Genomic DNA, 26,054 nt, shown 5'->3' with positions numbered 1-26,054 from the left:
CAAGGCAAAAGTAGGTGAGTCCCAGTGAACATCAAATTGATTCCAAAATCCTCCAGTAAATAAACAAACACTGATGTGCAGAAAAGGGATTAGACCACCAGCTGTACTTAGACCTTTCAAAAAAACTCTCCATTAACCATTTTTATTGCTTTCCTCACAAGGTATGGGTTCAGTCAAACAATTTCGAACCTAGAAATAAAACTATTCAGGGGATTTTTTTGTTACAAAACATTTCCAAACTGGGAAGCAATGTTTCCTGAGAGAAATGCTCACAATTGTCAAATGTTTTGCTACCTGAAACAGCCTCTGTTATTTCCAAGTACTTGCAGTACCTGCCAGTTCTGCTGCAATCCTCATAGCATTCACTACAGGACAAAACACAACATTTTAAGCCTAAGCTTAAAATGTTGACTAAAAGCCAGAGAAAAATTGCTTGCTGCCTAACAGTTTGAATATTATGCCAAAAACAAGCAGTAAGTTAGCTCAACTTTGTCAAAACTAGTTAGCTCAAACTATTGTCAAAACCAGACCTTGCTTAACACTGTAGTAATGAGAGCTGTGGCAGAATACTCACTTTTTCAGCATCATAGAGTTCAAGACAAGAAACATTCTAATCATGTCCTGTAAGATGCATGGTGTTTGTGCCTGCTTATTCCAGCCTCACAGCTGAGAACAGTTTGGTGTGTTTGTCCAGCGAGGACATTACAGTTGTCCATTATGAGAAAGAGTAGCCACTTATAGCACTACTTGTACACTCCTGCAGAGTATGACAGCTAAGCTTTCCCCTGCAGTTACTACTATTATGTAATTATTGCTATATGTAGTACTTATATAGTAGCTACATGACAGTAGTAGGGGTAACTGTCATCCAATTGAAAAAAATGGAAGGCATGCTTTGTTACTTCAGCACTAAAAAAAAAAAAAAAAAGAAAAAAATTGATCTAGCAGGAGAATATTTTACATTCCTTGCCTCTGAAAGAGATCAGCCCTCTCAGGTCTAGTTGAGAACAATTACTTTTATTTTGCCAGAAAAAAAAATTATTTTCATATTCACAACAGAAGTGGTCAGTCCGAGTGAAAATACGAATATGTAAGTTTGCTTGTAATTCCACACTTACTGCTTAACAGTTAATTTGTCAAGGGTGTATATCTGGGCATTCAATTTTTTGGATTCTTTCCACCCATGTGACTATTCGGATTTTGAAGCTTCTCCTCATCGCCTGTCTGAGCGGGTGAACTTATAAAGAAATGGGTACATGTTGTATGAAAGCTGTTGAAACAGCATTGACTTCTAGCTCCCTGTATCTCATTTCATCTCAGTCTAGAGACAAGCATAGAGGAAAGGCCATACCACTGTCACAGACTGAACAAACTTGATAACAATTTTAAATGCAAAAATGGAAGTGTAGCAACTGTGTCTGACAAGGAAAACTCACCCCTGCAAGGCAAAATGTTGCATTTAGTTGCTATCTGATGTTATATTGAAAGATGTATCTACTTCACTCAGATAAAGTCCTTGCTGGAACAGATACAGTCAAAAATATTTTGATATGCCTGTCTACTTTTAGATTTCTATAGCTAGAAGAAAGATCCCAGCAGTTAAACCAGTGATATTTCTAATCACAGCAATGCCTGTGGTTTACTTCAGTTTAGCACGTGCCTCTTCACACAAAAACCATTTACACGGATGAGTACACACAAACTGCTCCAGAGCCAGCACTAGCTGTGTTTTTGCTAATCAGGCTTCTGAAAAAGAGCCAGCAAACTGGGCAACAGTCACAGTAACAGAGCATAATGCAGCTTCTGGAATGAAGGCAGAGCACAGACAGCTCTGAATATGGGGAGAAGAACAATGTGTTAGAATAGCCAATTATTAAAATAAGGTGGAGGCTCAAAAGATTTGACCTTTTTTAAGAGAATGTACTCTTGAATGCTATTCTAGACTGCATTTCTCTACCAGTTTCTCTTTCTGTTCCTCTTCCTTCTCCCCCCGCCCCACCCACCACGCCCCCATTCTTCTTTTTCCTCTGGAAGCCTTATGGTTTGTCAAGTAATTTTTTTTTAAAGGTTTAAAAGAATTAATGGGATGAGCAAACAGCTTTCTGGGAGCTATATCCAGGATGTTTCCTTGGCCATAAATAACTAACTGGTTTCAAAAACAGCATTGCTCTATTTCAGTTGCAGAGCAGGTGGTCTGTTAGATCTTAAAAGTTATGTCTGTTAGTTAAGTGTTCGTGTAAATATTTCATTAGGCTTCCTGGCTTATAATAAGCACTGCTTAACACTATTTTATGCAACACAAGCTGCAGAAACCATTCTACCAAGGGGAAAAGAGAAAAGATGGATGAGAATTGGATAACTGCAGTTGTGGGGTTTTTTTATTATTAAAGGAAAAAGGATCATGAATTTTAAGTTAAATGTCCCTTTTTAGGGAAGATACATCATGTTGCATGTTGACATTTTATAGCCTAGGAAAGTAAGCCCACATTATACCTTTGTTCTCTTAATTATAAACTTATTCAATTACTTTTAAAAATTACTTAATAAATAGCTTAAGAAAATACAGGACATGTTTTTCCACAACAAGATACCATAAATTAATTAATTTCTATAACACTTTTTGTTATCACAAAACATTACTAATCTCTTTGTGTTCCAAAGCAATAAAGAGAAAAAGTCCACCAGGAGTAGCATATAGCTGTTTAGACACTAATAGTCAATCCATTTGTATTTCTATAAAGTTGAGTGATCTATCTGTTGGTTGACTGGTCCTCTCCCAGAACACTAACAATTGAACCCTACCAGAAGTTGCCTAGTTTCTCTGTCAATTTTGCAAGACATCATCTGTTTCCTGGCATTTCCCCCTTGGAAAGTGATTTAAATAATCCTAAGATGCAAATATCACACAGGATATTAATTACACTTAAAACAGCATTTTTATTGCTATTTTTATTTTTTTTTGTTTATATCATTGAGAAAGGAAACCTTTCCCTCAGACAGTTTTAACGATCATTCTCTCAGATGTCTGTTATATTATTTGTTCTTTCATGAAATAAACTGTTTTATTATTAACCCAAAAAGCAACAGTCTGCCACAATTCTTACTAGTTTGTCAGCACAGAAGAGTATAATTCACTGCCCTCGCAACAACGAAGTTTTGCACGCTTCAACAGTATCATGTAGAGATAGTGAGGCATCAAGTTGTAATTTAGAGATCCAAAAATAGGCTTCAATTCTTATTTAACTAAAGGTAAAATGGAAAAGTTAATAACTGGAGGGAAAAAAACAGGTTGGGGGTTTTTTCCCCATTTCCAGTAAAGCATCTGCGTTCTCTCTCTACATTTAAAGTAATGCACAGCAACTGTGACAATTGCATAAGGGATTGCAACAACATAATGCATGAAGCACCATTATGGAACTGCACAGCCAACATGGCATTAAGGCATGGACAACCTTCTAGCTCTATAATGACTATTTCAGGGGAATAAAAGTGAAACTCATACAGCTGCGGTCCTATGGAGACCACAAACACTACAGAGGGAAACAGAAAGAGAACTGGAGTAAGCTTCACACTACTCCCCAGTAATATTTAAGTAGAGAGTTAGGTCTGAGGCTAAACTGTTAAAAGTGAGAGCAGAATTCTGAATGAATCTGCTAAACCAAACAGTACCCATTATAATGTAATGTCATATCCTGAATAATACTGAACATTTTTAAATGTAGACATGATACCTGGCTCAGAAATATCTCCAGGCACTGACACGTAGAGCAGTACAGTGTCTACAGCAAGCAAGCACTAAAATTCCTTTAGCTTCAGAAGTAATCCAATTCTTCTCTAGATCAGATCCTGACTTTCAGATCAGGCATCCAGAAAAGGTGAAGAATGAAGAAGTGAAAATACACATTTGCAAATAATAAAAAAAAAAATAAAAAGAAATAAACTTTAAAAAATAAAAAAATAGGTCTAGCATCAAACAGGATCTATGTGGGTAGAAAAGGATATACGCCATATATCCCAGGTAACATTTAGCTGCCTAACTACAAAAAACCCTTCTTCTCTATTGTGTATTCACTGTGTACTATAAAATGAGGTTAGAGCTCTGCAGATAAAAAATGTCATACAGCTCTGATTTATCCCCACCATATCAGAATTCTGAGCAATGGTTCTACAGAAAGGGGACAAAAAGTATGGAAAAAGGTATTATACACAGCTGTAAGACATGCTCACATACACCAAAGAAACCTGCAGAGCAACTGGGGTCTGCTGTAATAGCCAAAGTAGGTAACAGCAATGAGGTGGTATCACCTGTGTGATCAAGAACTCAAATTAATGGGATATTTCATCTACACTGTTGTCACACTAGCACATCGACCTGGCTTCACTTGGGCACACCTGCCTGTCTGCCTTCACCATCTCAAACCACACATGCTGTGTTGAGCTGATGTTCTTGTTAATTAGTTCCTTGTTATTCTCTCTCATTAGTATCCTGATCTGAATCAATTCTTATTTTTTAGCCCTTATCATTTTTCTAGCCTAGACTCTGAATATCACTTCCCCATCCTACAGTTTGACTCCTCAGGTTTCATGCATTCATCTCTCTGGGTTTGTTCCCTTCCCTGTTATTTTCTCCTCCTCCTTTTGCTTTTGCAGGACTCTTCTAAGCAGCTTTCTCTTCCAGAGCTCCCGGGCAGCAAACAGCAAGTGTCACTTAGGCTGCTCAACACCCTCATCTCCCACAGCTTGAATGACTCACATCTGTGATTTCAGAGTAATCCCGCTTTGGCCCAGCCATTAAATTTTACAGAGGTTTTAGCCAATAAAGTCTAGGTCTTCCTAGCACAAAAACAGATGGTTTTGAGGTTTACTATTTTCCATAAGCAATTAAATCTTCTGAGGAAGGGGAGAAACTCATTCCTTGGACAAGAATCAATCTATTCTGTTCCAAGGGCCCTATCCTGAAGCATCAGTATTTTAAGTTTTCAAATGCATTTGACGATTATCTTTTGCCCCCCAGCTCAGCTCTCTAACCTTGCTGAAACCTTCAAAAATGTCTACTCAAAAGACTGGCAGACATCACACAGGGAGTTTAAAGCCCAGCAAAAGGCGTAAGTAACAATGACCAATGTCATATATCAAGAAAAGCTGACTTTAAATAGATGATTAAGATAAGAGTATTCATCATTTATCACATTCTTAAACTATCATTTCAACTATCTACTTCAGAATTTTACCCTAGAAAACTCCTCGCAATTCTTTTTTTAGCTATTTGACATTTCTACATGTTGACATTTCCATTGCCTTTCTAAGGAAAATGCTGTTACCTCCACATTGTTTTCACTTTGCTGTAGTTGTTGAAACTGGTTGTTTTTGTTTGAAAACCTTTCCCCACACCACCATGGACAGAGAGCTGCATCTGGATCTGCTGTCAAATATGTTTTTACTATATTGGTTCACTTTATTTTAGGAAAATACTGCAGAAAAAGAGTTCCTTGCTCCATGAATTTAGCTCCTCACGGCAGGCATCTCATGATCTTCATGAAAACTTCTTCATATATCTCAGATTCTAATGCAGTAAGATATGGTTTAATACAAAATACCTTCAGTTAGGAGACTATTATATTGATTAGAAACCCTAATTTCTACAGTAAATTTATACACAGCCAATATGGTTATTTCCTCTCCTATCCACATTGTCTCCTTCCAAGTAATTCTTTCCACGTGATTATCCCCACACATTTATTCAGTACTTACTCTATACATTTCATCTTACCAGAGAAGTCAAGCTTCCAAATAATGACATAAGTCAAAAAAGGTTGACACTACACTTAGTTTCATGAAAACAAAATTGATCTTATTTACAGTTTAGCTATAAAGACAGCTATATAAGCACAGCTGAGGCCAAGGGGCCCTTAATCAGTCACACTTCATTATAGTATCAGTCTCCTTGGTAAATTCCTAATACCTTTTTCTAATTTTCTTTTACTATTATGCACAGAAATACCCCTTCCTACAAAAGCAGTTTAAGAACTTGATTAACACTGACGTCAAAACCATAATCCTGCAATTCCCTGGATTAACTTTTCCCCCTTAAAAAAAAAAAAAAAAGTACACTACCCTGTCATTGCCTAATTAGCTACCTGCCCCAATTCCCAGCCAATCTGCACCCAGATTCCAACTTAATTTCCATTTCCATATTTCTACGCCTTTTCCTGCAGGCAACTGGAATTACTTCTGTAAAACATGGCACACAAAGAAGTTTTTAGACAAACCTAGATTTTAATGTTTCCCATTCCCACTCTTGGAAACATATCTCATGAACTTTGTGCTCTTTACTCCAATACTCTTTGCAAGGTCTAACTCAGTTTGATAGTTTCTCTGTGCAGGCTCCTGACTCCAATCCTAAGGCACTGAAAACTCAGTTGCGATGATGAACACAATTGTTCTTTCAGGAGTTCAAGTGTTCATCTTAATGATGGCTCTGCAGAACACACATATGCTTAACTGTGGTTTAAAAAGAAGTAATTATAATGGTTACAGCCTTTGGAAGTAGTCTAAATTCTGAAAGACATATACAGAAACGCTGGTGGCAATTATGGGGAAAAAATGATTTCCATTCCATTAGGTACACCACCACCACAGGCAATCAAAAGCACTCCCTTGGTTTTTGTTTTTTGACAATTATCATTACCTGGATTCCTCACAGATGTTTAAGTAATGTTGTAAACCATACTGTAGCTTATTGCTACTGACTAGTCCTTTAACTGAAGAATAATCCCTTTCAGGTTTTAAAATAAAAATCTAACTTGACTAGATTTCACACGTCATGCAATTTGTATTCCACAGCATAAAGCCAAACAAGGAGGCAGCAAGAATGTGCTCTAAAACAATTACATATTTTTCATTCCCACGTATTATTTAACAAAATATTTTTATCATCATTTTACTCTGTAAAATTCCAATAAGCAAATGAAGATGGTTCTATATGGTTAGACTATTTGATAAAAGCTCATTTGCACCCCAGCAAAGGAGCACAGTGAGACAGTGGCAGGTGGGGGAACACAAATAATACCTTGCCCATTTTCTCCCTGGTCCACCACAGGAACAATCAGCCCATTAGAGAATTCTCTCCACAAGCCCCAAGGACCACAGGGCTTCAGAATGACAGGCAGGAACACAAATTAGGGACTTGAAGGAAGGCTATCACAGTAGAGCCTCACTCACACTGTCCAGGTGTTAAACCCATCATGTGAGTGCCCAGGGGTGTGAGACACATTATGGAATGTAGGGGAAAGGCATTTGGGGATTGTGTAGGACACACTATGGGATGTTTACAGGAGGAGCAAAAGGCAGGAACAGAGATGGATTTACATGATTTGGGGAGGAATAAGCATGAGAAAATCGAAAAGTAAGTGGATTAAAATGGCAAGTTGCATGCAAATATTTTTCTGGTTGGGTCACTTGCCTGGTCATGCACTGACCCCCCGATAGGTGCAGTCTGTCCTACCTGCTTATTAAACCCCTTCTAGCTCTTTTCTGGGTGAATGGCTCTGTTCATTCTGCACAGGGGGCTGAGAGCAGCAACTGGGGTGCGACTGCCAGACACCAGAGAGATTGGGGCAAGTGGCTGCAAGAGTCAGCCTGGGCCGTGTCATGGGAACATGTATCTGCAGTGCAGCACCTGGAGTGGGTGCATGAGCACATTCACCTGTGTGCGAGTGTAGTGGGAACACGTGTTCAGCCTGGCTGCTGGTTGGACCTGGAGCACGGAGCTGTGGCAGTCTCACCCCTCTCAGGCTGCAGAACTGGCCTGATATTTTCCCCTAGCACAAGGGAAGCAAAGGTTTTTGAAATTTTAAACGTAGCAGATGTTTAAAACAATATTTCCTTTTCCCATTCCACACACAGTGATCATCACCCTTCATTCCGTATCTCGGTTCTGTTTCTTTTTCCATTACTTTTCCACTCAGATCATTTCACCCACTTCTATCAATCTTCTCTTATCACAGATATTATCTCTCCTCCTTTTTACTTCCACCACACCATCTCAGATTTTCATAGGACAACAGAATGAAATCCACAGACTATTACTACGAATGCTGTTCAAAAGATTCAAAAAATTTAGAATAAAGTTACAAAGTGCAAGAGACTGCTCATGTAATAAACTTATCAAGAAAACACTCAAGGGTTATCTGTTTCTTTTCCCTTTTTCCTCTGTGTTTGGTTGCAGAAAAATACAATTTGTGAGACTTTGATTTCTTAGGCTTTGCTCTACCTTAAGCCACCCACCTTACCAACTTCAGCATAACCATATAAAATTGCAAAGTTTAGTTCTTCCCTCTAGCAAGAGTTTATCAAAGAGCTAATATCTTTTCGAAGCATTTTGCCTTCAACAGACAGTCAGTCCCTTTCTCTCAGCTCCACAGAATACTACATCCCACCAGCTGTGAAGACCAGCATGTGAGATAGAATTAAATCTGGGGTTTTTTTGCAGGTATGTCACCTTCCATCCAATCAATACCTCATATCATCTGTTAGGACTTCCACTAACTTAAGACACTGATTTTAATGTTTGATTTTTAAGAAGGTACTATACAAACAAGGCAGGTTCATAGTAAACATTTTCAATCCTGTAGAGTTATGTTTATCAGTTTTATGGAAACATCTGCCTTCATAAAAACTCATACCCATCAGCTGACTCTTTAAGGCTGCTTACCCACAAATAAAGCTAGCACAGAGGAAGACAATCTGATACCATCACTACATAGAGAAATTTTCTACATGGCACTGAAATTACTACTCAGTCACATTGGCTGAAGGGTACTTGGCAGAAAAACTTTAAACAGAAGAGATCACACCCCTGTGAAGAGATAGCAGACATCTTTTGAAGGAGGTTGGCACTCAGAAGCCATGCTTTATGCTTCTCTCCAAAGCAGCAGCACAGACCCTCTGAGCCTGAAGCAGCAATGACATAAAGTAGCATATTATCCACCACAGGCCAGGACAGGAGTGTGCCTGCATTCATAGATTGCACAGCAAGGACTGGTCACATCACCTGACGCCAGTTTCACGTATCAGCAATGCTGAAGTGCAAAGTCTTCCCTTGGGAACCGCAGTCATCCCTTTCTTACAGCAGCCAGGAAACCACGATTAGATTTGTGCTAGCACATGGGACTTTCACTCTGAAGCCTACTTCTGAGCAAGGGCTTTTCCTTGCTCCAGTTGATGGCATTAAGATCCATGAAACAAGAGCAACAGAGAGTTCACTGCAACTGCCCCTGCACTGAGCCAACCCTGAATATCAGAGATCTGGAGTTCACACCATGTCCTTCTGCTACAGAAAGAAGTTCCAGCTAATAGTTTCAAGCAATACACAAGGATTAATGCTGAAGTCCATATTATTTTCCCTGTCTCCTTTCGTCACACTTAAGTCCTACAATGTCTTACAGCAGGCATGGGCTTCTCCTTAAAACTGAAACAGAATCATAGAATATCTTGAGTTGGAAGGGACCACAAGGATCATCAAGTCCAACTCTTAGCCTTGCACAGGACCATGCTCAAGTGCCTGACCACCCCCACCATGTGCCTGAGAGCATTGTCCAAACACTCCTTGAACTCTGGCAGGCTTGGTGCTGTGACCACTTCCCTGGGGAGCTTGTTCCAGTGCCCAATCATCCTATGGATCAAAAACCTTTTCCTAATATGTAACTTAAATCTCGTCTGACACAGCTTCAGGTCATTCCCTCAGGTTCTGTCACTGGTCACCAGAGTGAAGAGATCAGTGCCTGCCCCTCCTTTTGCCTCCTCTCATGAGGAAGTTTTAGACGGCACGGAACACATGCACACCCTTGTCCTATCCAAAAACAGCTCCAAAAGTTCACTTCTCCACTGGTTAGAAATCTTACATTAGTTCTTATTTTCTTACTACTTTATCACATACCAAAATTTTGTCCCTTAGGTTAGATACATACCTAACTTGGCTCATGTTACATCAATTTCACTTCTGAAGCAATGTATTAGTAATTGGTTTCCTCTCTGAACTTTTTCTCCATGCTAAGGAAGTCCCCTTCTTCCATATGATTGGCACTTTTTTTTCCTTCTGGAAAAGACTCCAGAGAAGAACACCTTGAGGAAAGGAGGGAGAACCCTGTCTCCCATGAGACCCACAGTCATCAAGCCATCACAATGTAAGCTACACCCTATGGATACCAAGGAACTGCTCCCACGACTGCAAAGAAGGCCTGGCTTTCCCTCACAGTGCTTCTGTTTGGAATCTTTTCTCTGCTTTAGAGAATTAACGGGCAGAAAATGGAAAATGAAGATTAGTACACTACTGACCTCACATACATTTTCACTCAGGGATGCAGCATAACCAAAACAACTTTGCATGCACAGCTGCCCCCAACCTCTCCTCACTGGGAGACCTAACCATACAATATCATGATGATTACATTTCCAAAATCTCCTGCAGAACCATGGTTCCATTTCCCTTCCCCAGCGTGTCCCCTCTACAGCTGTGTAACACAACATGAAGTAAAAAACATAACACAATATGAGGGAGCAGTTAATTGCAGTATTTATAAAGATATTAAAAACTAATAGAGAAATTGTTCCTATGACAAGAATAGAAAGCCTTACATGGAAATCAGTCAGTGACCACCACCTTATTTAAAGAACTTAATTTTGCAATAAACAGAAAAGGAAGAATGTTGTTCTGAATCGCAAATGAAACAAGCTTCTGGTTTTTAGATTGTCAAACTCTCCTGCTGAAGAGATCAGAAGTACTTAAACTGTTCAGCCTTATGAAGTATTTTGTACCCCACATTTTCCACCATGTCCCATGTTGCCCACTATTTTAATACAGTCAAATTTAACAAACTCTGTTTGCAGAAATCATGTTTGACATCTAATTTTGTCTACCTGAAAGTCAGTCTGGAGGTACAATTAGACCAAACTTTGATTTCAGTTGCTGATGGGCAATCATAGAAACATTCCCAGTACATCATACCCTTCTTAATCTTCCACAGTTAAGTCACATATTTTATTCTACTTATGTCTGAGGGTTTGGACCACCATTTTTTGTCTACGAGGCACAACCATACTGCTGCAAATGAAACAAAGTCAACTTGAGGTCATGCAGCTTGCCTTTGCAGAAATGCACTCAATGACAAAGATGAAGTTTTAACATTTGTTTCACGCTTTGTCAAATTATCAAGCTATTACTTCATAGAATCACAGAATAGTTAGGGTTGAAAGGGACCTCTAGAGATCATGTAATCCAAAGCCCCTGCCAAGGTGGGGTCATCTAGAGAAGGTTCACATAGAACACATCCAGGTGGGTTTTGAATGTCTCCACAGATGGAGACCACAGCCTCCCTGGGCAGTCTATTCCAGTGCTCTGCCACCCTCAATGTAACAAAGCTCTTCCTCACGCTGAGGTAGAACCTCCTGTGTTCTAGTTAATGGCCATTACTCCTTGTCCTGTCACCGGGCACCACTGAAAAGAGTCTGGCACCAGCCTTTGAGATCTTTATATGTGTTGGTGAAACCCCTCTCAGCCTTCTTTAAACAGGCCCAGCTCACAGTCTCTCCTCATAAGAGATGCTCCAGGCTGCTAATCATTTTGGTGGCCCTCTGCTGGACCTTTTCCAGAGGGGAGGATGACCTCCCTCAACCTGCTGGCCACACTCTTCCCGATGCACTCCAGGATATCATTGGCCCTCCCAGCCACAAGGACATGCTGCCAGCTCATGGTCAACTTGTCACCCACCAACACCCCCAGGTCTTTCTCCGCAGAGCTACTCTCTAGCAGGCCAGCCTCCAACCTGTACTCATTCCTGGGGTTATTCCTCCCCAGGTGCAGGACCCTGCATTTGCCTTTGTTCAATTTCATTATGTTTCTCTCTGCCCAGTTCTCCAGCCTATCAAGGTCCTGCTGAAGTAGTGCAGCCATCAGGTGTATCAGCCACTGCCCCCAGTTTCAGAACATCAGAAAACCCTTTGTCCAGGTCACTGATAAATAAGTTAATTAAGTCTGGACCCAGTACTGATCCCTGAGGAACACCACTGACTGCAGGCCTCTAACTGGATTCTACTCCACTGATCATGACCCCCTGAGCTCTGCCATTCTATCAGTTCTTCATCTACCTCACTGTACATTCATCCAACCCACATTTCCTGAGCTTACCTATAAAGATGCTGTGGGAGACAAATGTCAAAAGCCTTGCTGAAGTCCAGGTAGACAACATCCACTGCTCTCCCCCTGTCAACCTATGGTGCCATGCCATCATTGAAGGCTGTCAGATTGGTCAAGCATGATTCCCCGTTAGTGAATCCATGCTGACTACTCCTGATGACCTTCTTTTCTTTTACATGCTTGGTGATGACCTCCAGAACGATCTGTTTCATCAACTTTCCAGGGATGGAGGTTACTGATCAGTAGTTTCCTGGGTCCTCCTTGCCCTTTTTGAAAGTCTGAGTAACTCAAGCTTTCCTCCAGTCATTGGGCACCTCTCCTGCTCTCCATGGTTTTTCAAGGATGATGGAGTGTGGCTTATAGGTGTCAAGTCTGCCTAGGCAATATCTAACACAACCCTTCAAATCTAGGAAGAAAGTCCTTCTTTCTCCAGTCTTCCTCTCCTACCTCCAAGGTCTGGGATTCCTCAGCAGTAAAGACTGAGGTAAAAAAGGCATTCAGTAGTTCCATCTTCTCTGTGTCTTCTCTCACCAGGATACCCATCTGATTCAGCAGCATCTCCACATTTTTCCTAATCTTCCTTTTGCTGCTGATGTACTTGTAAAAGCCCTTTTTGTTGTACCTGATATCCTTTGCCAGACTCAATTCCAGGTGGGCCTTGGCTTTCCTCATTGCATCCCTGCATTCTCTGACCATGTTCCTGTAGTCCTCCCATGTGGCCTGCCCCTTTTTCCACATCCCATAAATTTTTATTCCATTTGAGATTTGCTAGGAGTGCCCTGCTCATCCATGCAGGTCTCCTGCCCCCTTTGCCTAATTTCTTGTTCATGGGGATATAATGGTCTTGAGCTTGGAGGAAGTGATCCTTGAATATTAACCTGCTCTCTTAGACCCCCTTCTCTCTAGAGCCCCAACCCAAGGGATTCCTCTAAGCAGGTCTTTGAATAGGCTGAAGTTAGCTCTCTGGAAGTTCAGATGGATGGCCCCAGACCCTCCAGAAGTTAGAAAATTCCCAAGATTGCATACAGCTAACCTACAGTGACAATGCTTTTCCTTCCATGCCATGCAGTATATCAAGAGCTGCTTAGAACAAAACTACACTTCTATCTTATCTTCAAACTTCCAGCAAAATCTGCATCTAGCTCCATTTTCTTTGCTCTTCTTTCTTTGTTTCCTATACAGGGTGGGTGGGTGCATATTCACAGAACACTTCTGCTGATTCAGAAAGAACCACTGCCTCTAACCACCTGCTCAGTGCTGCCTATGTAGACAGACACACCAACACAGCTACCACACTCCAAAACACAGAGTTCAGCCAAGCCAGTACAGGGTAGCAGCTAACAAGCTAAGGTTTCATGTTGTGCTGAACCTTCCACCACTGTCATAAAATAGACGTGCTCACATGTCATGGGGACAGGCACACATGGGACAATTATGGAAGACATTCTTGTGAAGACATCTGGTAACAGTCAAGCAAAGTTAATGAGACAAAATCCAGACAAGAACACTAAAACTCTTCCTACACATGAGGTACTAGAAATGCTTTCAACACCTTGAAAGGCACATTCCTCATGCAAAAACATTCATTTTGTAAGATTATAGAAGAACTATAAATACAGTATCATTTTCACTGTAAAACAAGAAACTTTGTTTTTCAATAGTCACATAGCCTGATATTAACTTTATACCCATCCACAGCTCAGCATTGCCAAAGTCTCTCACAATACACTCATTATATAAGACCTGTCTTGTACACCTGTCCTAAAACCAACAGGATAGCACTGTCACAGTAGGATCGCTCAAAGCACCTTTAATGACTCTGTATCCCAAAAATCATTCCATAGGAGGCAAGTTACAAGCAGTATTGAAATACCCAAGGGAGCTGTGAAACGACACTGAATAATGCCATATTATCAAAATCCCTATTACTTCCAAACTGTAGAACTCTAATTAATGAGATTTAAGTTTCAGCGTATGCCTACTTGCCAGTTAAACTGGGGAAAGATAAAGGCATTGAGCCATCAAAATGGATACACAAAATCAGGTAAAGATATTTTACCATTTCAAATTGCTTTAACTACATCATAAAGTCTACTTTTTAAATAGGTGTTTATTCCACTTTCCTGAAGAATCTGATATAAATTGCTGTATTATCACACACCTTCCTGGAACAAAATCCCCTTTTCATTTACCACCGAATTGGAAAATGCTATCCAGCAGAAGACATATCCTTTCTTCTGGCCTGTGATCACTCTCTTCACTTTAAAGGAATGCACCTCATTAACCCTGATAATTAACAAGGTTATTCTCATCACATTAAAGGTTTAAGTTCCTCTATTAAGTCATTATTTGAATTTGCACTGCTATTAAGATGATGAGGCTATTCTGGATTTAATTTCACATAACAAGATGTTTCTCTTTAAAGATCCTAATTTTTTTCAAGTCAAGGCATATAATTTCATTGTCTTGTATGCCACATAGAATCATAGAATTATTTAGGTTGGAAGGGACATGGATCATCTAGTTCCAATCCCCATGCCATAGGCAGGGACACAATTAGCAAATCTACCAGATTAAGGAATGTATAATATACATACAAAAAAACCCCAAACAAAATCAAAAGTGAAAACCCAGAAGGGGTAAGGCAGTAATGGAAACAGGCAGCAAAAACAGCAAACAAGCATCTGGCAGCAGAACGGCTGTGGCAGCAGAAACCAGAGAGAATTGAAAAAGGAGAAAAGGACCAAAACTACAAAGAGATGTAGTCTTGGGAGAAGACTAGTAGTAGATGTATCAGCTCCTAGCTGGACCATTCCAGTAAGACTCCACAGACTACAGAGAAACTTCCAATTCCCATTACGTTCCTGACCACAGCAGGCAGTTGGAACTAGATGATCTTTAAGATCCCTTCCAACCCAAACCAATCTATGATTCCATGCCCTTTGCAATGGAAGGGGCCTACTGCTCTTTGCAGTAATACATATTTGGGGCATTTTTCTCTTAGATCATACGTGAGGTTTCCCAGGACTGTCTAGCTAAATATCTAAATATCTAATAAATTATTTAAATTTTGCACAGAGGAGTTCCCAGCACATGAACTTCCTTCCTCCACAAGAGAAAAGCTAGTTGTCTAAGTCATACAGCTATTCTGAGGATACTAAAAATTGCAGCAGTCACATATAGAAATGCCACATCAAATGTAAAAATACAGAAGACAATTTATCTCATTATCCATGCTGACATCATATCAGTTGATGTGTGCGGTAGTTAACAAACACACAGGAAAATTAGTCACAATTATTTAGAGAGTTGACTACACAGGTTTCATTGGCAGCACACTTAACACCAGAGAATTCGAGCATCTTAAATGTAAGTATCTAGCAACATCAGATTAACACCAAGGGTTTTGCAACAAGGTTTTTTTTTTTTTGCACAGAATTCAGTCCCCATGAAATAATAACAATAATAATACCCTTTAAATGTCAGAAAAGTCAGGAGATCTTTCTTTTACAACATGAGGATTATCACAGTGCTTCTGGATCAAACACTGAAAGAAAACAAGTTCAGAGAGTTAAGGTCAAGGTCAGCTGTCAGTCTATAGGAGAGTTTCAAGAACTGCTAGTTTCTCCCATCCATGCACCTTAAAAGGGTGTAATTCATTTCATGTGCATTTCCAGACTGCTAAGTCTTGCCACAAGTGCTTAGCAATGTGAGAAAAACATTAAATCATTCCCATAAAGACTGTCAAGAATGCTATGCAATATTCAGAATAAAGACACTGTGCAAGTCTCATCAGCATAATAACTCCCTTGGGAATTATCAATTTGCAAACTTCTGAAACCCCTAAAAAGGGTAAAGAAGTTGTTGAAAATATAGTAGGGTACCCCCGAATGAGCCATACATTGCTTCATCTTTTTTAAAGTCTACTGCAAGTAACTGTTCTTCAGTAGAATAAAATATGCACATTGCACATGAGATTAATATAGGACATAAGAGAGAGCAATATTTAACCATCATGACAGCTTTATGTAAGTTTGCATGAGACTTTTGGTCACTGATATTAGACACTAGCAGAGTTTTTACCACTATTAGGAAGTGCCTCCAACACACCCTTACATGAACACTGGGAAATTCACCTGAGTCTTCATAGGTTCCACTGCTGTCTTTGATATTTAACACATTTCAGTTTTCCTTTTTTAATTGTCCTTTTAGCATTGAAACCAACACCCTGTGAACAGCAAACCCGTGAGTTTCATTGCCATTAATTAGTTTCCTTCCTCTCTCAAACACAGTATACAAACAGCAGGCATCTCCTCACACCCCACACCCAGCAGACACAGGGACAGAACCCCAAACAGAAGGGTTTGTTTTTCAACAAGAAGTTTAAAGAGCTTAAAACTACTATTTTTTCCCTTTCTTTTCTTTTTTTTTTTTTTTTTTAAACAAACACTGAAAATAACCAGAGTGGCGTTGGCACTGCTTTAATCAGTTTAAACTTGAAGACAGGAACTCTAATTAAAATCGGGAACTCTAGCTGTAAGAAACAGCTAATTAGTTCCCAACTTTTTAATGAAGTACTGTGGTGGAGTACATATTAGCTGTTCAGTATTAAAAAGGAAATGTTCAGCAAGATAAGCTCATTCTCTCAGGTAGTACATCAGTTTTTCTATTTATTTCAGTCCATGCACTGTCACAGGGGTTTAAGAAAACACACTACAATAACTATCAGATTTACAGATCTCCATCCATACACAATAATTGAACTCCGCAGTATTTCAAACAGAGAAGGAGAAATACAAGGCAGTTCATTACCTTTCTGTTAGGCAATGAAGACAATTTAAATCACATTACAGCATATGGTTGTGTTTCCCTCCTTTCAATTCGTTCCTGGCCACAACTTGCAAACACAAGGAAAAAGAAGATGGGGAAGAAGTGAGAGAAGGCATTTTATGCTTGTGCTCCCAAGAAGTCTGGGAAAATATAAGTCATAGAGGAAAAGTGAAAACTGTCAGATTAAGAGAAACCTTGACCAGTCAGTCTCGGAAAGACATGCTGAGAGCAGCGGGAACCTGAACAACTTCGTCTACATTTCCACAGCTTTTAGTGTCCCGTTTTGTAAGGCTGTACTTCTATCCCCCCTCCCACACACAGAGCATCAACTAAAAAAAGAAATCATTTAAAAACTGATTACAAACAAAGGCCAGGTTCGCCTGCGTTCCCACGCCACGATATTCAAACCCGCGTTCCCTCTTGTCGCGACATGCCACACTTACACAGAAAGCCCTGATCATTAAAGCGGCATTTACGGTGGTGTTAGGCGGAGGAGGGTGTCAAATCGCGCCCGAGGGGCCAGAGTAGCAGGGGCCGCTGCTGCCCAAGCACCGGCCCGACGGAGCGGCCAAACCAGCCAAGGATGCGCCGGGAACCCTCGCCCTGTGCCTCCCGCACCCGGCACCGCCCGAGGGGACCGGGGCAGCACCAGGAGCCCGCGCGGGTGCCCTGATGCGCTTCTCCCAGAAAAAAACAAAACAAAACAAAACAAAACCAACCTCAAAACCACAACGAAACAAAAAAAATACCAACCAACCAAGCCCTACCCATACTCCGACTCCCCACCCCCCCAAAAAAAAGAAAAAAAAAAGCGGAGAAAAAAAAAAAAAAAAAAAAGGCAGCACTCGTACCCGGGACCCAGCAGGTTCCCCGCCGCCACCGGGTCGGGCCGAGCCGCGCCGCCCCCCGCGCACTCACCAGCGGCGGGACGAGGTGCCGCAGGGAGCCGGCTGCCGGGGCGGCGGGTGGGACTCCCGCCGGAATGCACCCTCCGCCCCATCCCGCCGCCCGCCCCGCACGGCGCTGCCACCGCCCGCGCCCCGCTGCCCGCACCGCCCCCCGCACCGCCCCATGATGTCACCCCTCCGGGCCGCCCCGCCCAGCCTCCGCCGGTGGCGGGGCCGCGGCGTGCCGAGACCCCCGGGCACGGCGGGAGGAGCCACCCCCGCGCCCCTCCGCTGCCCGCCCCATCCGACCCGCCGTGCCGGGAGGGGCGGCTGGGCCCGCGGCGGCCGCTCGCATGGGAAACGGCTACGTGGGGAAAAAGCCGTGTGGTCAGAGCTTTCACGCCAGGGGATTCGCCCCCCTTCCCTCCTCTCCCCCTTGTTTCTGCTTTTCTCGTGAAATAGCCTTAAAAATCAGTTTGTTGCAAATGTAGGAATCACGCGTGGAATCCCTGGGCGAGGGGAGGCAAAGAGGTTATTTGCGGGTTCATTTCCCTTCGCATTAAAAACTGGAGCGGTCGCCTGGATTCTCCCCCTCCCCTCAGAGAGCTGTGCAGAAATGGCATCTCTCAGCCTTTAGTTCAGTGCGGAGAAGACTGGAGGGAGACACGGAACGGGAGGGGGCACAGGACGACATGCATCTCATGATTCCTATGTCGTGTTTGAAAATATAAGTTTGAAACGGCTTAGATACCTTAACGAGCTAAGGTCCTGAGGCAGCACGCTCAGGTGGCAGGCTAGAGTGGGATTGGCAAAATAAAACAAAATGAAACATCTAGCTTAGACCCAATTCCCGGGAGCGTAATATATCTGCTATTTACCTGTCTTGATAAAGGCTTCATCACCAGAACAAACCATTCCAGTCTGATTTAAACTATGCCTCTGTGGTCTTATGAGACAGAAAGAATAGAAAGAGGACATTGAGACTTTTTTTTTTTTTTTTACTAATTGCGCTCGATTGGCATGTCTAGAAATTGGTCTGAGCTGCATTGTCGAAGGAGTGGTAGTACAAGCCTTGGGCTTCTCCAGAGAGGTCTATTGCAAAGACTGAAGACTGTCAAATCTTACTGTAAGGGCAAGTGTATGCAAGCATCACCGTCATCATGATTAAAACATTAAGCAGATACCTCTGTATTATGGAGCTCACTCAAGCAAATTAAACGTATTTCTCATGTTTTTCTGGGTCAGGGTATATGACCTGAGGATCAAAATGTGAGAGGTTCTCTAAAGTTCTATCTGCTTGTTATGTATTTCTTATTCTTTTCTGATAAATAATTAAAAGGAAAAAAAACGCTGTTCAAAATTCTTCTCTCATCTTCTGTCACTAGTTTAAAAATTCTTTTAATTTTCAGCTTTATGCAGGTATGTTTTCACTTATATTTGCAATTTTTATCTTACCTTATTCATCTTTTTATCTTAGTGAGATTTCACCTATTCAGGTTTGTAATAGAAATTTTTGTACCCTGAAAATAAAATCAAAAATGGAGCTACATCAGCCTTAATTATTGCTACTTTGCTTCACCATTTTAGGACACTGGCATGGCTACTCACCATATCAAAATACATTCCTTTCTCCCTTCCAAAGGAAGTACTCGGGTGTTAAATTCCTGTTGTCTGCAGAACGATTTTGCATAGAACTGTATCGGTAAGACCACACATGCAGGAATGAGAACTCCCCTTCCAAAAACTCTTCCACCCACCTGGGATCCTGAAGCCCCAGGCAGAGGCAGTAGTATGAAGCCTTTGCTCATTGTTCTGCATAAGTGGACTAATCACCTGGGTCTAGTAAAACCTACTGATCTCATGAGTCCAGTGCTGTTTCATTTCAGTAAGACACAGGCAATGATTTCATTAGGTGGAACACAAAATTTAAATTACAAAAATATCTCAGTCTCACAGAGATGATTGATATTAAGTGAACAATGAGGCCACTACCAGCATAAAGCAAGAGGCAGGCTGACATTTGAACAGTATTATTTAACTGGAAAAAAAGATGTTATACTGGAGAGGAGATGCATAGTAGGCAATTAATTCAGAGAAGTTAATATAAAAAGATGAGCTCAGTTCGCCATTGCAAAGCAATTTCTTCACAGTGAATTCCTCAGGAGAGCAGAGCATCAGTCTGTCAGTGGGAAAGGCATGTTATAATTGCTGCTACTGTATCAATTAACACTGGTGGAAATACTGGCTTAAAGGGAGCTGCAGCTTTCTCTAGCAAGTTTTGTAGATTCTTCATACCTTGACCCCAGTAACAATCCTGTAACTACAGCTGCTGTGATTCCGGATGACTAAGACAACCAAGAGCCACACACCAGAGCAATTTATTATGACCAAACAGGTGTCTGAGTTCTTTGCTTACCATACTTGGAATGTTTTCTTTGGAAATATTCAATATTCAGTATATTTGCAGCCAGTATACTTAGATTTTTAACGAGATACTAAAGTTGAGGAAGAGTCTTTACTTTATGAGTTCAGAACCATAACCTTTAAATGCAAGAGTAAACTGTTCTGGGTTAATTGTTCCAAGTGCTAGAAATTATTATGGTTTTTACAAACCTTTCCTAAACTGATGTGTTTTAGAGCAACAAACTTGTACTGCTACAAGTCACAAAAATCCTATGTCAAATTCTCAATTAAAAAAACCAATCAACCAACCAACCAAACAAAAAAAACCCAAAACCACATTTAACATGGTGGACATGGCAAGGAAAAGAGAAGAAACAAAGAATCATGCTATGGACATTATTTAAGCAAAGTATAAAATTAGAAAGGGGATTAAGGTAGGAAAAGTCACAAAAAGTATGTAATTATAAGTTTTAATAAAATTCAAAATTTACATAAGAATATTATATTAGCTTTCCCAAAGTTTTTAATAAATTTGAGTCAGGTTCTGCAGGCTTGATCCATGAAATTAAAGACTCTTCTATTAAGAAATAAGAAAATTCATGGTGTGAGCCATTGCCATACTCACAGGATGTGGTGCACTGCCAGTTCAAACTTCGGTAAGATGTGCTGACCAAAAGTGACTCTTTCTTTCTTTCATGTATTCCCAAACCTCACAATATTAGCATTAATGAATATATAACTGATGTCGTGAGCAAGATCAGTTTAGTTATCAGACTGCCAACAAACCTGGATGTTTTAGAAAATAATGTGTACATCCCTTTCTCCAGCTGTCACCAATCACAAGTGCCCTCACAAAGTAGCCGAGCTCAGATCAGTCTGGGGGAGGGAAAATGGAGGGAAACCTTGCAGCAGAAATGTGATAACACTAATTCAAGCCAGCTGAAAATCACATGAGAATAAAGCAGTTACTCCACAAGCAAAGATTTACAGTGTTCTTCATTTCCATTTTTTTCAGTAAGTTGAAAATAGGTGCCTTAGTAACCAAACCTACTTTACAGGAGAGCATCTCAAAATGGGAAGGACTAAGCTAGTGCTTTTTGAGAGCTGACCACACCCTGGTAGTTAGGCTAAAATGAGAAACAGCTTTTAATCCCTTCAAGCAGAAAAAAGAATCGAAGTCTAACATTTAGACTGGACAAGCATACAGAGCTTGTTAGCTACAGAGATAACAGATAAAAAGAGAAGAAAAAGTCTTCCTGTCATTTAGTGAATCTCTAACAATTTTGCAACAATGTAATAATTTTTGTTATTTTTCAATTTGTGTTTTTGGCAAAATAAATCCTCATTTCCACTGTAATAACTTTTGCATTGGGTATTTTCAGGATAAAATAAAAGATGCTTCATTTTTTCATATTTAAATCCTCACTGGACTTTGAATAGAAGCTAACCATTCACTGCTAGAAATGCATGTTCCCAAGACCAGGTAAAACGTGTTTGTTAAACTAAAAACCCCAAACTTCGAAGCCAGCTGCTTACTCCAGCTTTACTGGAGTGCTTACCTAGCCTGCTGTTTGCTGTGCTGCTATACTTCATATGTATGCTATGCTTCACATACATTCAGAAGAGGAAGGAGATAAGAGAGAAGACAGAAAGGTAGAGCTATTTCACATAACAAAGAATGACTGCAAAGGTGCAATGAAGGAAAGACAAAAGTTGCCTTCCTTGTTCCTTTTTCCTTCTCTGAGTAAAAAACTCCAAATTGAAATTCATTCCAAATTCATGTCACATTTCATGCTGTACACTCAGAAACAGAAAAGCATACTGCCCATCGCCTGAACTAACCATGCTAATAGGCAGTGTCCAACTACCTGGATGACAATATTAAGGCATAACTCTTGTTTCTCACTTTGACCTTGAGTACTCATCATTAATGAGCCAGTTTTACTTTGATAGATTATGGAAGTGAAGTCCCCATATATGTGACCACAGACACTATGCCTGTGAAGGGTTGATGAGTTTCTTGATGGTGCTTCTTGGAATGAAGATCTCTCTACACAAAGTATTTTTAACACAAAGAATTAATTTATCATCTTTTTCAGAAATAAACCTTCTAAATTTTATGCTCAGTTATACCTTTTTTTCCATTTCAGCCTAATACTAGCTCCTTCCTTTCCCTTCTTCTTGAAACAACATAAACCAGTGCTTATGTTGACACATGGAATATACTGATACAGTGAAGTTTTAGTAGCATCTGTTTTTATTAACTTTGTATAACCCAGACATTTGTTTTTCCTCGTTCTACAAATATCTGCTGAGAGCCTAAGGGCCAAAATGCAAACACATTAGTTTGCTGTAAAATAGAGCTCTTCAAATTGAGGACTAGAGGGTATCTGGCGGTGAGGATATATTTGCCACGTGCTGCAATGCAAGGTCTGTTCTGAAGAGGAGTGAGTCATCTTTGTTATGCTAATATAAAATCTCTACCATATGTAGTTCTATAGGGGAAAGTATGAACCTGCTGAAGTATCCTTATTAAAAATCTGAAAGGATATCATTTCAATGAAAGGATATGCAGATACAGTATGAGTATTAATATACTACTGAAACACAGCACACAGAAATCCATATGTGTAAGGATTTTCTAACAGATAAACTGCCTTGGTAATTTAGAACTATCAGTGCAAAATACTATGTCTCCTGCTAGCCTCCCTTTTTTATCCTTTTATCTTTTATACTATGCCTACAAGCGCTGTGTTTCAAGTTACCTATCATACGATTTTAATTCAGACCTACGTCTACATGTTCTACATAGGATGTGAAGTTGTTACACTGGTTACCCAGTAACAAGTGTTTAAATAGTTGTTACTTGCATTTAAGAGTGCACAATACCTCCTCATCCCTCAGGCTGTTCCTGCTGTCAGTTTGTTCTCTGCTCTCGTATCAGAATTCACAATGCAAGTATTACACCAAGGTGTTTTTTTCTCTGAAGTTTTACTCCTGAATTGCAAATATCAGTGTTTCAGTAGCCAATACACTTGCTTAAGATCATCAGTTCTATGAAAACACTGAACATCAGGACAAAAAGGCATGAAAAGCAGTCTACCATCAAAACCAAGTAATAAAATAAAAATAAGAGACTGACAAAAACAATGCTATGAGGTAAAAACTAGAGACTGTTTTGGTATTTGCACTGTTTTCCATGTCATGAAATTTTACTCCATGATATGTGCAGTTCCTAATGTGTCTTTACTTCAGAAAGAAAATCCTACTTCAAACATTGAATAAAAATGAACAGATTTTACAGAACTGAAAAAAAAAAATTAGTTATTATGACAATCCAGGATGAACATTCTGCTCCCAAGTTTACATTTACAATCTAATAAACGAGGTAAGGTGGGTATTACAAAAGATACTAGTAAGTCTTTTCGTATCTTGGTTTCTTGGTAAGGTAGATATCAAGTACGCTCTACTGATTTTTGCCAATAGGTGTATTTGTCCCATACATAATATTTAGCAGCTTAAAGGGAAGAGTTAACCAATGATTCAGAAAAGTGGTCTCAGTGAATGTAATGGATTGAAGTGTACTGTCTATATAATAATGCATTATCTTTTGTATAAGTTTTAATTATCCAGATTTCTGAATACATAAAAGTAAGTCTGTGGACTACAGCTTCTCCAGTTGCAAACTGAACTTATGTACAGACACCAGTATAGGATTTAGAGGCTACAGAACAGACATGGAAATACTCATAAACAGTTAGTTTAAATCACGCGATTATAATTAAAGTATACACATTTTTTTCATTCTTGTAAAGAATTGCTACATTTCCCAAAAGAAAGGGCCAGTGGATCTATCCAGGAAGCATTCTGGATCTGGATCCAAATATTGCCTTTGCCATGGTGTTGCCTTCTTCTCAAACAGCAATATGTAGACAAAAAGGAAAAAAAAAATCTGTTAGAACTTCATTGGAATTGTAATACTGCTTGGTTTTACTTGAGCCTAAAACTTCTGTCCCTGTAACAAGAACACTAATTCATCTAAAAAAGATAAGGAGATCCACGTTTATATTGGCATTTTAACCTGCTGTGCTCTGCCCTGCAAGCACAGCATGTACGATACCTATGGAATTTTTATCTTCTCTTAGTTTAACATAGTCATGCCATGCTCTGATTATTCCTTGTGCTTCTCATAAGTGATGGTTCAGGTATTGGTGATAATAATCTGAATTCATTCCATGTGCTCCAAACACTGCTTAGGGCACAAAAAAATTTCTTTTTCTCCTATTTTTATCTTATTCTTTGAGCTCTTTCCAGGCTTTTTATGGTTTCCCCGTTGCAGATAGAGTCATGTATTTCATTCATAAGAGAGAAGCAACAATATGCTTTATTGATATAAAACAGAGAGTTAACAAAGTTCAGTGGGAAATATGACAGTGGTTTAACAAGACTTGACACTTGATTATTTACTGCATAGAGGACAGGGTCAGACAAAACTGTCATTGAGACTTTCCTGTCGAGTTATCAGGTTCAGAAAGGACTGTTGAGTTCTAAGCTGTTTCTTAGGGAGGAGTCTAAGTACAGATGGATCCACTGCTAGTCCCCAGCTTGATCAGTGGTTTATGTCTTAAAGATTATATATGCACAACCAATCCTTTACACCACTTAGTTAAGATTTCAAAGTTTAGCCTGCTATTAATCACTTACCAAGTATCTGCTGCAGCAAGGAATCTCTCAACCTTGAATAGTACCTTGAGAGGCATTCCTGCTCGAGGGGACTTTCTGTGGTGCAACCCACTTCTGTGTAGAAGAGCTCAGTGGGCCCTGGGCTGTCCACTATTAATGGAGTAAGCTGATATGACTTGCAGTCTCATTTGTGTACCAGCAAGACACCAGGGTCACTAGCCCAAACAGCCCTGGGGAACCATGTTACCATCCATCCACGAAGGAGGAGGATGCTTTCTCAAAGGATGCATTTCCCCATGCCCTAATATTAAAGATGTGTCCCATTTACATATTCTCTAGATGCTTAACTGTAGCATAACACAGCAGCTCTGTTGGCTTCATTCTTTGTATTAGAGCAGAGAAAGCATTTTCAGGCACCATAAAAAGTGCATTTTACAACCACATCTTATTCAAAAAGTCATCAACAGTGGTTCATTTTTTTTGTTGAAACAATAAATTAATGCTCTACAAGACCTTCATAACTCTTTGTAGGCTGCCACTATGCTGGAGATGCTAAATGCTTGTATGCCCAAATTTCATCTGCAAATGCCACATCTGCCTTGTTCTCTCAAGCACTTACATTATCAGGATTAAGTCTCTATTTGGATCATTCTAAAGTGGAAGACCAATTCCACTGTATAACTCTGGCCACTGAACTTTATTTGAATTGGAATTACTGTCCTACATACAAATGGACTAAACAACTCAGCAGTAGTTCACTTGGCTGGTTTCTAGTTTTCACGTTTGTACTTCAGCTAAAAATAAATATCTCTAAAGTAGATATTTTTACTATGCTGGCAATAGGCCATTTTTATTTAAACTGTTGAATGCTGCTACTGCATTCACAGTTTGTGATGTTTTTCTTTCTCATGACTCAAATGCTATTAGATCTATGTGAACCAATTTGTCTCTTTAAGTACATTTCATTATGCTACATAATTTGAAATTGATGGATTCTCATTAGATTTGTTTTCCTTAATTAAAAGGGGTCTTTTTGGCAACAGAAACCCCTTCAGTCT

At 40.1% G+C, this 26,054-nt stretch overlaps 1 protein-coding gene across 4 annotated transcripts in view; it reads right to left on the bottom strand.

Annotated features, from left to right (window-relative positions):
• MARCH1 (membrane associated ring-CH-type finger 1) overlaps nucleotides 1–18,043 on the bottom strand; it is a 232,450-nt gene extending 214,407 nt beyond the window's left edge. For all 4 annotated transcript variants that reach the window (XM_027883937.1, XM_027883936.1, XM_027883939.1 and 1 more), the window contains exon 1: nucleotides 17,942–18,043. The gene's annotated coding sequence lies outside the window, so the exon portion shown is untranslated. The remainder of the gene's footprint in view (nucleotides 1–17,941) is intronic.
• Between the last annotated feature and the right edge of the window lie 8,011 nt (nucleotides 18,044–26,054).

The sequence above is a fragment of the Empidonax traillii genome, unplaced genomic scaffold, assembly GCF_003031625.1.
Source record: "Empidonax traillii isolate 1590-97213 ecotype Southwest subspecies unplaced genomic scaffold, ASM303162v1 scaffold137:size1056949, whole genome shotgun sequence".
Classification (NCBI taxonomy): Eukaryota; Metazoa; Chordata; class Aves; order Passeriformes; family Tyrannidae; genus Empidonax; species Empidonax traillii.
This window is presented reverse-complemented; position numbering and strand designations above follow the sequence as displayed.